General features: G+C 37.9%; 1 protein-coding gene across 1 annotated transcript in view; it reads right to left on the bottom strand.

The window, feature by feature from the left end:
* The window catches only part of LOC127427725 (zinc finger protein GLI2-like), a 94,856-nt gene that overhangs the window by 60,830 nt on the left and 17,663 nt on the right, over positions 1-16,363 (bottom strand). The gene's annotated exons all lie outside the window — the stretch shown is intronic.

Genomic DNA, 16,363 nt, shown 5'->3' on the forward strand with positions numbered 1-16,363 from the left:
TTTATGTAGTAATGTAAAGTGTGAATTGAGACCTTCTGAGTCAAAATGCTAGACTACTGTGTTCTGACCATTACGTTTATTAGGAGATGCTACAAATCTCAAAGTTAGAGTTCAGTTTTTTCCCCAGTCTCTATTATTTAACTTGATCAAGGAATCCTAATTTTGCCAAAGAGAAGAAAAGAGAAAGATATGTGCATTAAAAATCCTCTAAAGATTCATCTGGTACTCAGCGTTCCCTCAGAGCATGAGCGTTTGGATATAACAAATGTCCTCACCATTACAGCAGAAGGTGGGACCTAATTTAACTTAATATCAAATATCCACGCAATAACTCATGTTTCCCACCTCAATGTGAATGTATGGACATAAATTGAGGCATTTGTTCACATTTTCCTCTCAGTGGTTTAGAGGGTGGCCGTGGAGGTCATTGGGTCGGTCTACACTCAAATCACATGTCAGAAAGATGGAGAACTGAGAGAAGATGAGGAAAAAGATTTCGAGGTATTAGGGTTGTGTTCTAGATTGTATAAAGAACCTCAGTTTTCATGCCTATCTATTTATTATTTACTATTTGTTATTTTTAATGAAAAGACATGCCCAAAGTTTGGGTGCACTGCTAAATGCCAGTCTACATTTTTCAAACACTAAAGCTATACACAAAACTAGTCCAGAAGGAAAGAAATCAAACAGATCTATCCAGATCTTGACCTCATCAAAATAACCAGGCTAATTAGACCTTTTGAAGAAATAACATGTACTTTGTCAGTTTTTCATCCACATGTGTGCTGAGGGCTCGTCTGGATTACTTTTGGGAACCGTATGGTTGGTACATCGCCTGGCAGCTGTCATGCCACCCTGCCTGCACTGTTAGTTCAGCTGCGCTGGGGAACGACAGTTTTCTCACTTCAGATGTCTTAAGGTGGCAGCACTCGCTGGGGTATTTACAGTAACAGAAGTTTACTGAATAACAAGTTATTCTAACAAAATTAAATATATTTGACACATTTCAACATTTTGTCTTTGAATTACTTGATTTCAACATGAAATCAAAATGGACCCTATTTACTTTCTTAATAAACATTTCTGGTCCTATTGTAAAGTTTCATGTGTTATTCTGAAGACATAATGTTTGTCATAATCTTTCATCAAAATTAAATAGCCTGCTCCACTGACTGATCAAATAATTTCCCACCCACTATATTTTTCTTGTTGAATATCCTGTTTTACATTACGAAGTAAAATGGGTTGCAAACACTATTTCGTGCTGACTTTAATGTTAGGGATGCCGCAATACAATTTTTTTGAGAACGAGTACAAGTACCGGTTCTTCCTTTTTAGGACTCGCCGATACCGATACCGATACCTGTTTTGGTTTTACAATTTTTGGTTTTACCTTTATGGTTTAACAATCACAGTAGGACATAACATGATTTTAGTATGTGTGCTAAATGTTTAGGGACTAACATTAGTACATCAGATGGTATGGGTTTTTGGTATTTTGGAGCATTTTTACAAGTACGAGCATGGTTTCATACCCAATTCCGATACCAGTATCAGTATCGGGAAATCTCTATAAATTACATAACAGAATTTTCATTTTTGGGTGAACTATCCCTTTAAGCAGACATCTCTTTACATAATATTCGAAGATCTTTGAAGGAGACCATCCAAACATGTAGAAACCACAAAAAGCATCCAGGCCTTGGCTGCTCACAGCTTTACATCACTCAGAAAGAATTTTGCCTCCCTCTAATATTTTTATATTCTTGGATCGTTCATCTTCTTTGTGTTTCCTCAAGGAGAGATTTTAGTGTCGAACCCAGGCATCATTTTTTGAGGCCACCCTCAGGCTACACAGACAAGCGCACAGTCACGCACACAGGGCCGCGGGCCATAACACTTACGTGAGCTAACACCGCCACCTCTTACGGGGTGTTTAAGTGAGGCGGAACTGGCGTGACACAACTCACAGATGACAGAGCCAAACATAACAGACACATCACCCGACTATAGCATGCAGGTAAATCAAATCTACATGCCAAAAAGCTTTTGGGAGTTTATAGAGAGAAATATAACAGCGATGTAATTGTGTGTGAGCTTTTTGAAGTCTTATCCCAGTTTATACCCTAACAACAATATTCAAAGAACAAAACAACATTCAAACTAAAAAACACATTTAGTCGTGCATTAAGGCTAGGGTATACTTAGTTTTTCTGTGTGCCGTTCTGTCTTGCGAACAGTCAAGGACTCAGCCTTTCAAAGTATACTCTTTTGACTGCAAGCCCATATGACGCGTGCGCTACGACTGCTTTGTAATACTCTTAGTACAGTTAACGGCAGGCACATCTGCTAACGACGCACAAAGACAAGGACTGTCTGGTGCAGCTCAGATTTTCTAGACAAGCGGACAGTCCACATTTTTGCACGTCATCGGCTCATGCTTCTGCTGTTGTATCACAAAGCAGTCATAACGCATGCGTCATCTGGGCTTGTGGTCAAAAGAGTATACTTTAAAAGGCTAAGTGCTCGACTGTTCCCGAGAGTTTGCGCATACTGTGCTGATGACAAAATTTGTGCAGCTGTGTACGAGACATGCCGACATGCAGAAAAACGATTAATACTTTGGCATTTAGAGCCAAAGCATACTCTATGCAAATACCACTTCTACCTGCAACCTTAATTTTCTTCTCTTTGAAAATCCTGTTTCACTCAAAAAATTTCACATTAAAGTTAGTATGTTCACTAAAGTTAGTTAAACAGTCAACATGTTTATAGCTACCCATTTGTCTAAAGAAAATTCAGTTTAATGGCACAGAGATTTGAAGGTATCTCTACCACCCCCTTGAGTACTGAGGTTTATTAACGCCACAGTAATGCACAAAGGCACATTAAGTATGTTCAATAGGACTGTGCACTTGCAATGCATTGGCCAAGCATTTGTGACTTTTCCTTGATCTTTTGAAATGTAAGAGATCATTCTACTACTAAAACACACTGTAAGTTTCAGAACTCAAAACTTCCTCCTCACTACAAAAAGAGCATTTGTTGAAACCAAGCTGCCAAAATGACTCATTCTCTCCTTCCTCCACACTGTGATGTCACACTGCGGTAGACATTTGAATCTGACCGACTCCAGAACAATACACCAACGCCTACTTTACCTTATCACTTGAGTAGCCCCACACTGTAGCAGTGAGCAGTGAGATGGCAGGTCAGTTAAGAGCAGAGAGCCAATCAGAACAGCGGGTGTTTACTGTCAAGTCTTAAAGGAGAAGCAGCGTTTCCAACAGAGGGTCGGAATGAGGTGGAAAATGATCATGTTTTACAAATATATGAATGTTTTTGCAATATATATATATATATATATATATATATATATATATATAACTTTACTAATATTATAAGTGAACCTCAATGAACATATTAAAATAATAAAAAATGGCTGTAACCCCTTTAAGGCTGAAACAACTCTACGCAGGTACGTGAACAAAGACGCGTCTAGATGCAAGCTCTATTTTATGTGTAGTTGCGTTCCAAAATATGTCAGACCGCAATTCATAACACAAGGCAGGTAGGCATTGCATTCTCAACTTTGCCACAAGGGGCGCTATAGTGGACATTAGTGTGAACTTCAACAGAAAGTTTTTTCTTTGAAGTCAACTGCTGTCATGGCGGCGCAACAGTTTGAAAAGAATATAGCTGAGCGAATAACTTAAAGTTAAAATATTTATAGCAACTTACCAGAATAATAACACATCCAGTTTAAATGGCACAGACTTTTGAAGGTATCTCTATTGCCCCTTTGAGTACTGAGGTTTGTTCCAGCCACGGTAACGTAAGAACACATGTTAAGCATGTTCAACGGGACGGCGCATTCGCAATGCATCTGTGTACGCGTACTTGCACAAAGAATGTTTCTGGCCTTATTCCTTGTTCTAAATACTAGTTTTATAATCTTAAAGAAAAATTGGTGTCAGTTCAGCTGTACGTGGAAAGTTCCCTCTGCCTGTTGACTTTCACACACAACTGCCGCTACGCCTCGTCCATCCCCAGATGTGTTTATTATGATTTGATTAATCCACAAGCTCTTTGGCTGCGATTTAGGACAGAACTTTGGCTGAGCAGAAACACCCAGAGAGGAAGCACATGACTCACTTCAGCAGCAAAACAAATCGCTGTCTAAACCCCGAGAAATCTATAGTGCCGTTGAGAGCTCTCTTTGTTATATGCAAGAAGTCTTGCAAAAATATACCATGTTAAGAACTGTTTCAACAACAGGTACTACAGTTCATAATTACTGGTGGTTCCCAAGTTAAGCATCACTATTACTACTGCTCATACTTGCGGTTAGCGATTTGAACAAACTCCTAATCTAAAGTTTTAAACTTCAGCGCAAACCGAAAGAAAATGTCGAAAGTCATTTTTTTTTTTTTTTTTTAGACAGTGGTGTTTGTTTTATTGTAGTAACAACAAATGAAGCAACTATGATATTTTGGCGGAAAACATGGCTAAAGTTTTCTATGGGAAGTTAATGTACAATTGTGATGGTTACCATGCTTTTTTTTGGACATACACTGTATGGTGGATATACCATTGTATTCTTTAAAGTACCATGTCAATATTATACCATAATTATTCAGTATCATGATACAGTATATATCAAAATATCATGGTGTTACCCTCTGATACCATCATTATATCATGATACCACTACTTTTGATTTCAAGTCATGTTGAGTCTGTTGATGTATGGTCAACATGATATCAAAATTGACCCTATTTACTTAAAACATTACTAAAACTTTCTAAAAGAAAAAGCCTTTTTTGTTCTCCAGAAAAGAAATAGTGGCTTTCAAGATGAAAGTTATCGTGATGTTTTTTGTAACATAGGAAATCGCTTTCTATACTGTGACATGGACAAATTCCCACAGAGAATCTTGGGAATACATGAAGGATTGGGAATCTGCTCATGGTTTGTGTCTTTAGGGAATCTGTGCTCCGTACACCCGGTGAAATCCCTAAAGTCGAGATGTCACTGAGGAGTGGAGCACATTTACAGTTGGGCAGGGACGGATAAACAGATCCATACTGAGAAAAACTGTTGGAAAGAAATAAGAGTGGGAGTGTAGAATAGAGAAAGAGAGGGTTTGGTCTAATCCCCCCAAGCGTTCATATATCTTTCCTGCACTTGTAAATGGGCAGCAATGGGGCGTGTTGTTTTTTTGGGGCAAACTTTGGTTGGGGTGAGATTTATGTCTTTAGACATCGCCCAAAGCTCTCGATTACTCTAACCAAAGCCTTTGATGCCTGAATCAAGTGTTCCAATGCAACAAATAATATCAGATCCACTTAAATGCAGACTTTCAGTGCACACAGCTGGTTTTCACTCGCATCTTTCTTTATTCTGGGCTGTATCGCATTATTATAACACATTGACTGGCTGCGACATGCGGCCAAACCCTGTGAGGTCATAATAACATCACGCTAATAAACAACAACATGTGTTAGTCTGTGAAATGGAAACTGTGAAACTGTCTCATGTTTGGCTACTGGTCCAGGGCTCTTCTACAATGGCGAAAGAGCTTCAGGCCAGTTCACGGGACCGTCACTCTCCCAATTGAGCTTGTTACTTCCAGTGATCATGTACATGTGTTTTCATGCCTTGCAAATGTAAACATTTGGTTTTCTGTGATGTTCAGAACTTTTTCATTGTGAATTTTGCTGATTTTAATGGTGGCATTGTAACTTTATCGAGCTGGCTAGGTACACTTTGGTTTTAAAGTAGCCGCTATGATTCACGCACAGAGTGCAAGTATATTGTTTTGATTACGAGCCGATATGGACACTTTTGACGCATGCGCACTACTACTACTACTAAAAACTGCGTGCAGCCCAGTTTTTTGAACAGTCCGTGTCTTTGTGCATCATTGTACTAAAAAATATTTTGAAATATTTTTTTCATTATTTGTCGTAGCTTTCTTTGCACATACAAAACTTTTATTTATTTATTTATTTTTTATATTAAACATATTTCTTTCCAACACACAAAAATATATTGCTAAAAATAATTTTTAGTGGTGGGACAGGGCAACTAGCGGCCTGACCGAGGAAGCAGAACTTTTTTTTTTTTTTATTGTTGAATCCTGCAATTTTTAACTCTCTTCTGGTTTTTCATTATTTCAGTGGATAACATGCATACAAAATGTGCCATGCATTTTCTTTAGAAATACATAATATATAATGTATAAAACCCTTGTGGCTTAAGTGCAGGGTTTGATATACAGCTTGACTTTTCCCGCTTTTTTTTTTCTTGTGATATCTGGGCCGTTCATTCTCGACTCAGTCTCTTTTAATGACTGAACTGCTGCATAAGAAACAACTTCTTTCTTGCTGTAGAAAAAAAGGGGAAAAAAGCCCTTGTGTATCTACAGTTGATTTTTATCCGGCAATCAGCATGACCGCCTATAAATAGACTCAGAAATGAGCGGGCGAGCAGCGTTGAGTGAGTATATCTAATCTTTCTCTCTTTCTGGGCCCCAAATGAAATAGTAGATTAAAGAGCGCTGAATCGCAGAAAGCCATCAAGCTAAATGTTTATAAAATGTATGTAACCTGCAGAGCTATTACTGCCACGGAGGAAAAGTGCTTCCATGTGGGCAAAAATGGAAATAATTGGCATCTTTGTTACAGCAACAGTGCTCTCATTATGTACATATGGAACTGTACATGAGACGAAGAAACAGTCCTACAGATAACAGGGGTTTTATGCTCAATGAGCTCTTGTGTGTATTATACTTTATTTAGCTCATTTGCTTGTTTGTTTGTGCAGACTCAATAAAAATATTAACCTGTCGTTGTTCTTTTTCTAAATGTAAAGGTTAAGTGGAAAGTTAAGTCTTCACTGGACACCTACTCCTGCTGTATTATTTTTGCCTTAATAGTAATATGTTAATTAAATAAATAATAAAACATTCAAAAGATTCAATGCACAAACAAACAAACAAACAAACAAAAAATGCTATGGTAGTACCATGGTACAGTAATGTTATCATATGGCAATGCCATGTTCCTGGATGATTATAACATCCGAATACTGAGGTATTTAAATGGTACTCCAAGGTACTTCAAAGAAAATACATGGACACCACTGTATTATTAGATTATATAGGAAATGTAACAAAACAAAAAATTATAACTCTGGTACATGTCCAAACAACATGGTATTACAAATTACATGTCCAAAAAAAAGTAATCTTTTTATGGTACATGCCCAAGAATGCTGGTATTACCATGTTACAGATTCAAAACATGGTATTACCATAGAACATTTAAACAAACATGGTATTACCATGGTACATGTCCAAAAAACATGGTATTACCATTGTACATCTCCAAAAAAATATGGTATTAAATGGTACATCTCCAAAAAAACATGGTATTACCATGGTACATGTCCAAAAACATGGTATTACCATTGTACATCTCCAAAAAAATATGGTATTAAATGGTACATCTCCAAAAAAACATGGTATTACCATGGTACATGTCCAAAAACATGGTATTACCATTGTACATCTCCAAAAAATATGGTATTAAAATGGTACATCTCCAAAAACACATTGTGTTACCATGGTACATGTCCAAAAACATGGTTTTAACATCTAAAAAACAAACAAAAAACATGATTTTACCATGGTACAGATCCAAAACAAGGCATAACCATGGTGCATCTCCAAAAAACATGGTATCACCATGGTACGTGTCCAAAAAACATGGTATTACCATGGTACATGTCCAAAACATGGTATAACCATGGTACATCTCCAAAAAACATGGTATTACCATGGCACATGACCAAAAAACATGGGATAAACATGGTAGATTTCCAAAAAATGTTCAAACAACATGGTATTCCTATGCTACAGGTACAAAACAATGTATTACCCTGGTACATGCCCAAAAAAAGCATTGTACATAAAAAAAAAAAAAAAAAAGGTATTACCACAGTTCTAAAAACATAGAAAAACTCCAGTGACAGTGAAATTGTTAATCTTTTTTATTTTGTGGCACTTTGTTGGTCATTGGTAAGTGAAATTATAGAAATAAGTTAGATACAGGTGCAGGACACAATGAAACAAACCAACCAACCAAAAAAAAAATAAATAAAAAAAATAAATAAATTTAAAATGCATTTGTTGAACAATTTAAAAAAATAACAACTGTCTGTGAACAATTACTTAAACTCCTGAGACACTATAATATATTGTAGTTTCTAGAGAAAATCTAATTCTATTGTCTGTTTAAATCGTACAACTGCAAGAATTTCTGCCTGATCCCCTCTGTGACTGCAGCTGTACTGCATTACTGTATAAAACACAGTAAAGCTGCAAACTGTCTTCAGAAGAGAACCCTTCTCATCTCTGTGAACCAGTCCTGAGAGAGACTAATTTACACTGAACGAGAGGAATAGAGAGAAAATTCCTTCCTCAGTAAGATTAGTGGATGTCCTTTTGCTGTCTTGAGGTGGACATACAGCCGCTTCGCACACATTTTTCTCTGCCAGTGCACTGACCTCTGGGGTCTACCCCCGAGCTGCCGACAAGTTACCATGAGGCCTGCCGCCCGCCACCGTCAATTATTCACTGTCACGTCTTCATCCAGTTGATAAAGGTAACTGTCCTTATCAGTAAAGAGCTGCTCTTAAAAAACTATTTACAAGAGCAGGCCCGCGAACATCCATTCAACACCTCTATTGCTCCTTAAAATGCTTATGGTTTTGAATAATGCAACCCCTTTTCAACATAAAATACGATGTGGGACTAGTGAAAAGTGTGATTGTAGATAAGGCATGTTTTTAAATGGTTATATTAATCAAAATCATTTTTCTAGGATGTCATTTTACATGAGGTGCTAGACAAAAGTGTGAGAAATATCTGTGCACCTCCTTCTGGTTCACCTAACATGGAACGTGTCCAAAAGACATGCCCTGCGTCCGAAATCGTGTGTCTTCAGAGTATGTACTGTATTTAATGAAAGAAGCACTTCTCTGATGGTAAAACAGTACGTTTGCATGTGAGTAGTATGAATAGATTCAGACATATTTCATCCGGGGACGTGGGTATTGACCCGTAACCTGAATATACTGTATGACCGTGATGCCACTTCAGCTCCCGAAAGGTTATGGGATCATAAAGTGTGATGGTACATGTCCAATAACATGGTATTACCATGGTAAATATGAAAAAAACATGGTATTACTATGGTAGATGTCCATAAAAACATGGTATTACCATAGTACATATAAAAAAAACGGTAATACCATGGTACATGTCCCAGAACATGGTATTACTACAGTAGATGTCCATAAAAACATGGTATTACCATATTAACATGGTAATACCATGGTACATGTCCCAGAACATGGTATTACCATGGTAAATATGAAGAAAAAAAAACATGGTATTACTATGGTAGATGTCCATAAAAACATGATATTACCACAGTACATATCTAAAAACATGGTATTACTATGGTATATGTTAAAAAAACATGGTATTACCACAGTACATATCTAAAAACATGGTATTACTATGGTATATGTTAAAAAAACATGGTATTACCATGGTAAATATGAAAGAAACATGGTATTACTATGGTATATGTTAACAAAAATTGTATTACTACGGTAGATGTCCATAAAAACATGGTATTACATAGTATATATATATATATTTATATAAAAATTGTAATTAAGTACCATTCTCTTCTTCAAAAACAGCACGATATGTAAAAACGATGCCACTCTAGTACATAAAATGCTACATGGGACGTGTGCAGGAAGTGACTGCAGAAAAGGCAAATTTGGTTATATTAATCAAAATGATGATGGCTCATATTGGCGTTTCGTTTAGACACACTAAATCACACATTCAAGTTGCCATTAATCAAACAAATAAAGTTTTATTCGCTCTTTTGCACGCGACAATATGCATTTAACCAGATGCAAGCGGTGACTGTATTTGTGTTTGACCCCGTATTGTTTGCACGAGCGTGTGTGTTTGGTGTTTGTCTGTGTGGTGGATGTAAAAATGTTAAACATTCCGGCTGGCGTTCCCCTCAGGGTTGACCCGACTCAGCAGAAAACAGACTTCCAGTGCGGCAGCGGCGCTTAGTGCGGCCATCAATCACTCGACAACACGCCAAACTCACTTTCACCATGATATATGTCGCAAGTCACCAATTCTAGTTAATCAAGTCATTACGCACGAGCCTGTGAGCTACTGTACCTCAGCTGGCCTGCGTTAAAACATCAAAGAGGCCGAGCTGCACGTAAAAATGCATTGATTTTTATATATATTTATTCAATAGGGGCCAAAAATTCAGAGACCAAGATTGCATTTTTTTTTATTTATTACAAATATTAGATTGACAAATTATATTATCAGCATAAAATTTTGAGTGAAAACTTAATGGACAAAAATCTACCTGTGTTGATCGGTTTATACTTAAAAAGAAAATCGGTCTATGACAGAACCCCAATAAAGGAAAGCTGTCTATGGTGTTTACTTATTAGGCATAATCAGTGTAAGAAATGCATTCAATGTTTATTAATTTTGTATTTATTTGTTTAAACAGGATTTTGAATCCCAAATATTCAATGCAATCTCAGACTTTTATTCACACACACATAATATTTCTCACTAAACTTTGCAATGCAGTGTGAGAAAATCTCCCTTCCACATAAAAAATAATTGCTCTGTTGAATAAATGAATAATAATTTATGTAGATATTGAGGAAATATGCAATTCAGATAACTACAAAACACTACAAATGCTGCCCCATATAAAATTAGATGTTGCCATTTGTCAAGATGCAAGATGCTTCGTTTTAATGTATTAAGAGTGTTGCGGTGTGCAAACGGTGTGTTGAGCGCATTCGGACTACGCCGTTTGCCAAGATCACCGTGTGGGAGACACGATATCATTTCATATGTTTTATGAAACATATTTCAAACCCCCCACACACACCGCGAGAACTTATGAAGTGTCCAGTAAAATGCACCATAAAGGCAGGTGGACACCTGGTTGCATTTTAATTGAATATATGCATTGTTTTGCCTTTTAAATCAGGTGACTTGCACACCGGTTCATTATACAGAGTCACATTTCCATAGAGGTCTGCGAGAGTTGGCCCCGGGCCCACAACATAAAACAAATGACCGGCTCTTGTGATAAATGGTTCTATTAGCAATCCAGATTGTTAAACTCAGATATATCGGAGCCGAGGGGAGAGGCGGCCCATTTATTTTCCTCTCCTCACACAAATAGCTTGTTTTTATGTGTAAATAACATATTAAAAGTCTGCATTAGCCATGTTTCCCTGATAGAGACGAAACCGTTGGGGATAAATAATGCTCGACAGGGGTGTAAAACAGAGAGCGGTTTAATAGCAGCTGGTCGCATCGTCTTCTAGGTGGGCATGACTTAGGTGTCAGCAGCACCACGGTTCATTGTAAACTTCACATTGACCATAAAGCCGCGGAACAGCACTGTATATTAAAAGCGTCTGCCTCTTTCCGACAGCAGACTCGAGGTAATGCGATCCAGGGTTCAAGGACCGCATCTCATGGGCCCCGCACTGCATATTCACTTATCAGAGTCTGCGAGCCAGAATAATAAACTGGATTAAAGCGATAAGTAATTGTTCTGTCGCAGAGCGCAAGAAAACAGCTGAGACTCTCTCCTGAAAGTGAGGAAATTGGGATCAGATGCTATTGGGACCGAGCGGCCACTAAACTGCCTCAATGTCATGGAAGATGCTGCCCTGCTGAACAAAAACAGCTTTACCAGAACAGCTTAAAAGAGCTCCTAAATTGGTTTGCTTTGTATTCTACTCATCAGGCAGGTCTGGTTTGTTGGTTTTAGAGGGGTTTTGGGCACTTGTCAGCTGAAAAACCAGCAAAACCAGCTAAACTCCAGATTGGTCAGTTCGAGCTCTGCTGTTGATTGTTTACCATTAGATTTTTTTGCACAATTCAAAGTGCTCTGGAAGAGCGATTCATCCTGTAAACCATCCTAAAATGGGTTGAGCTGTTCTTTAAGCCTTACCAACTGAAAAGTGCCCAAAACTCCACTAAAATCAGCTAACAGGCCAGCTAACCTGCTTAGGCTGGTTTGACAGTTCAAACCAGATGGTTTTAGATGGGCTTTGGCACATGTCAGCTGGTCAAAACCAGCTGAACCTGCTGAACCCCATTGGTCAGTTCTGGATCTAATTGCTGGCCTTCAGAAACTGGTTGACCAACAAAGTCTTACTGGTTAAGGTATTTTATTAATCCAGTACACCATCCTAAACTGGTTTAAGCTGGTCTCCAAGCCTCACCAGCGGAAAGGTTCCCAAAGCGCTGCTAAAACTATCCAACAGACCTGCTAACCAGCTTAATAAGAATCTTTCACACAAAGCTCTTGCTCTGGAAGAGCGATTAATCCCGAACCCCATCCTTAGCTGGTTTAAGATGGTCTCCAAGACTCACCAGTGGAAAACTGCCCACAACCCCTCTTAAAAAAGCCAAGAGACCAGCTAACCAACTTAAGCTGGTTTAACACATTAAACCAGCCTAAGAAGATTTGCTGGTCTTAGCTGGTCTCCCATTTAAGTCAGGCTGATCTGTATTGATGGTTTTAAAGATATTTGGACACATGTCCACCCCATGTCCAAGTCTTTCAAGAGTTCGAGTTCAAGTGTTGATTGTGAACTATCATGGTATTTTTCTGTTAGAGTCTGGTTGACCGGTTATGCTAGTTTTTTTTTTTTTTTTTTTTTTTTGCACAATTCAAAGTTCATCCCATTAATCATCCTGGTTTGCTGGTCTTAACTGGTTTAAGCTGGTCTCGAAACCTCACCAGCAGATAAAGTGCCCAAAACCACTCTAAAACTAGCCAACAGACTAGTTAACCAACTTAGGCTGGTTTGACAGTTTAAGGATGGTTAGCTTAGGCTGGTTTAACAGATTTGCTGGTTTTAGCAGGTCTCCCTGCCTGGTCATGCTGGTCTGTTTTGATGGTTTAAGAGGGGTTTTGGTCATGCTGGGAGACCAGCTAAGAACCAGCTAACCTCCTGTTTGTAGTCTGAACTAAACTTAAACTCCCCACCGCGACACACTGCAGCAGCTGCATCTGTGAGAGACCCTCTAAAAACACACAACCACAGCCGTCCCGTCCCGTAGTAACACCGAACACACACACATGCACACACACCGGCCCAAATGTTGTTTTAATTAGCATTAGCACAGAGCTAATGCTTAAAACAGAATGTTGCTTCACTGCGTTTGGAGAACAGGAAGATCATCAGACAGATCCGATCTGTGGATTGCAATTTTTGTTGGCTTGTAAAAAGTTTTAATCTCTAAAGATGTTTTAAAATAATAATTACCTGTTAGCAAGTGTTTAACATTTTTCGAGCCGCTCAGAGAACATCCTTTCAAACAGCAAAAATAAATATTGCTCATATTGTAATCACAAATGTCCCAATTTCATCACTATCTTTGATTAACAATTAATGACCATTTTTAAATAATGGCAGGCCACCAAATTCTTTCATTAAAACTGAGGAAAAAAATGATACAAAATCACAAAGTTCATTACCATTTCAAAGGTGGCGCTCTACCAACATCTTAGCGGCTCTCCAGTCACGCCATCCACCTCGGCGACTGCCGTTTTAACTAATTCATAACATTTATACTCTGGAGGTAATAACAAGCTCTTTCAGCCTCATTATAGACAACTTTTATCAGTCTTCTAAACAAATGTTTTTTTAAACATGTTCTCTCACTTTTACTGTCGTACGCATTTTCTCCCTCTGGACAGAGTTTGATGACCCAAAAGCAAATATTGAGCTAGCAAAAGTTAGCGATGTGCGTCCATGAAAGGTCTGACTGTGTGAATGGCCTGTACTATAGTAGTACTCTAGTATGAATCAAAACATTACAGATGAGATGTTTTACCTGAGAAAAAGACCCCAGTATTCTCACGTTACAGAAGAGATCTCAACAATATCTCAAAATGTGCTCAGATTGGCCGAGACACCAAAATCTGCAGTCAAAAGTCAGAAATCTCAATTTAAACTCAAACAAATCCCATAAAATTATTCAAGACCAAATTCTCTGAGCACTATTATCTAGATACATTTCAAATTGCCCGCCAACTTTTTCAGCCATCTTGGTTCCAGAAGTATATGAATTCTCATTAATTTCTTCCCATTGGGATTTCAAAAAATTCTTCTTTAATGACTTGTGCATGAACCAAACCAACCAGCACTGAGGTGAATCACAACATTAGAAACTTTGATTTGAAGCAAAAAAGTATTTGAAAATCAGACAAAAAGAAAAAGGTGCAAGACTGTGTACTTACCATCTTTCATCAAATTAAAAAAAGAGAAAAATAATAGTTAAAGTTGCTGGTTATTAATATGGTAACAATATATTTTAATTTTACTGCAAAATATTCAGACACATACAAAGAGAGTGTAAGGAGAGGGACTCGACTGCGTCATGCACGGGTGGTCGCTGCAGAGCTCTTTTGGCGCACTTTGTATACCACGGTTATGTGATTGGTGGATCTTTTCTCTTTAGGATCATGGGTAATGTAGCTTTTCAACAGGAATTCTCCTATTAAACACGATTTAAAAAAAGAAAGCCATATACCATCGATTAACAACCTTGGAGCTCACGGTAGGTCTGTCTTTAAAAGCTTAAACGTTATCATTAAAAATCAATTCCCCCAAGGAGAGAATAAAAGTGATTTTATCTTCCAGAACCAGACTGTTGTGCACTTTGCTTTTACTGTATGTGGCTAATTGACTTATGGTTGTATTTTTGTTTCGATTAAGTAATCTTAGGAGAAACATCATTAAATGTCTTATGAGCAATGACCTCTAAGCATAAATATTTTTTTTTACTAAAGTTATTACTTTATGATACCATCACTTTACCATGGCACCGGCACAGTACGTTTTGTAAGGAAACTATTGACTTTAGTTTAATCAAAGTAGTTGGATATATAAATGTGCAGAGTTGTGGTGGAGCAATGCATAAGAAGTTGTCCACGACATATGATGTCAAATTCTACTTTCAGCTAAATCTTTGCCATAATTTTCCCTTGGAGTTAAAAAATGTATCGTATTAATCATGTAAGAGTGAAAATCACACTCTATAAATTATGCCATTCAGCTGTTTTGTTGCCATTATGTGGCCTATTTTTTTGCTCCTTTCTTGAACAAATCATGGATTTTTCTTTTCTTTACAATGGCAGGCCACCAAATTCCTTCATGAATCTATAAAAACCTCCCCAAAATCACAAGTGCTATTACCATTTCAAACGTGGAGCTCTGCGCACGGCTATGCCGCTCTCTAAAGGACCACGTCGTTCACGGCTCCCATTTTAACTAATTCATAACATTTATACTCTGGAGGAACGAACAAGGTCTTTCTGTCTCATTATTCACTGTTTTTATCGGCCTCCTAAAGACATGTTTTAAACATGCTAACTCTTGCTATCTGTCCATCCTTGTGTATGCAACTTTTGATAAATCTCAATGCAAACACAACGATAAAAAGCCCCATAGAATAGATGCAGCATGTGTCCAATCGGCAGTGATTATGTGTCGCAAGGCCTGCAGCGTGCGATTGTGCGAGGAAGAATCGTAACACACATGCATGTGGCAGTCACTCTGTATTAATGAAGGCTGCTCACCAAACGCGATATAAGGATTCATATCAGGCCTGGTGGAAGTTCACCTCTGACTCTTGTGGGAGCTTTTGGTCCATCTTATCAGGGACGACTGGCGCCATGAGCATTCACTCCCTGCACAGCATTTTATCTTTGAAATGTATATTTCATGGGCATATTCTTTTCCTTAGGTCTAGTGGAGTCTTTAAGCATTTGGCTAGTGTGATATCTAGCCCTAGAATGACTTGCTTCGACTGCAAAAGTCCACACAAAGCATATCATTTGTCCAAAATTAAAGCACTGACAAAAAATACAGTATTTGAATGAAATGAAAACAAAGTTTTGTAGCATTTAGTCAAAGTCTGTTAACTTTCAAGTCATCTACAACACTAGTGCACTCCTAATTGTTGCCAAAATGAATGCGAAAAAATAATAAATTTAAAACGGACCACGAAAAAAAAAGACCAAAAATACTGATGACATCACCTTGTTCGCAGGGGCGTGTACACATTTTTGTCCAATCAAGCGCTCTCTAGAATGACAGAGCCCCTCCCCCTAATACCACCTGCGACTGACTAGAAATAAGAAGTAGTATATCAATGTTAACATTATTTAAAAAATAAGTCCCGCTAAATATT

This window comes from Myxocyprinus asiaticus, chromosome 37 (assembly GCF_019703515.2).
Source record: "Myxocyprinus asiaticus isolate MX2 ecotype Aquarium Trade chromosome 37, UBuf_Myxa_2, whole genome shotgun sequence".
NCBI lineage: Eukaryota > Metazoa > Chordata > Actinopteri > Cypriniformes > Catostomidae > Myxocyprinus > Myxocyprinus asiaticus.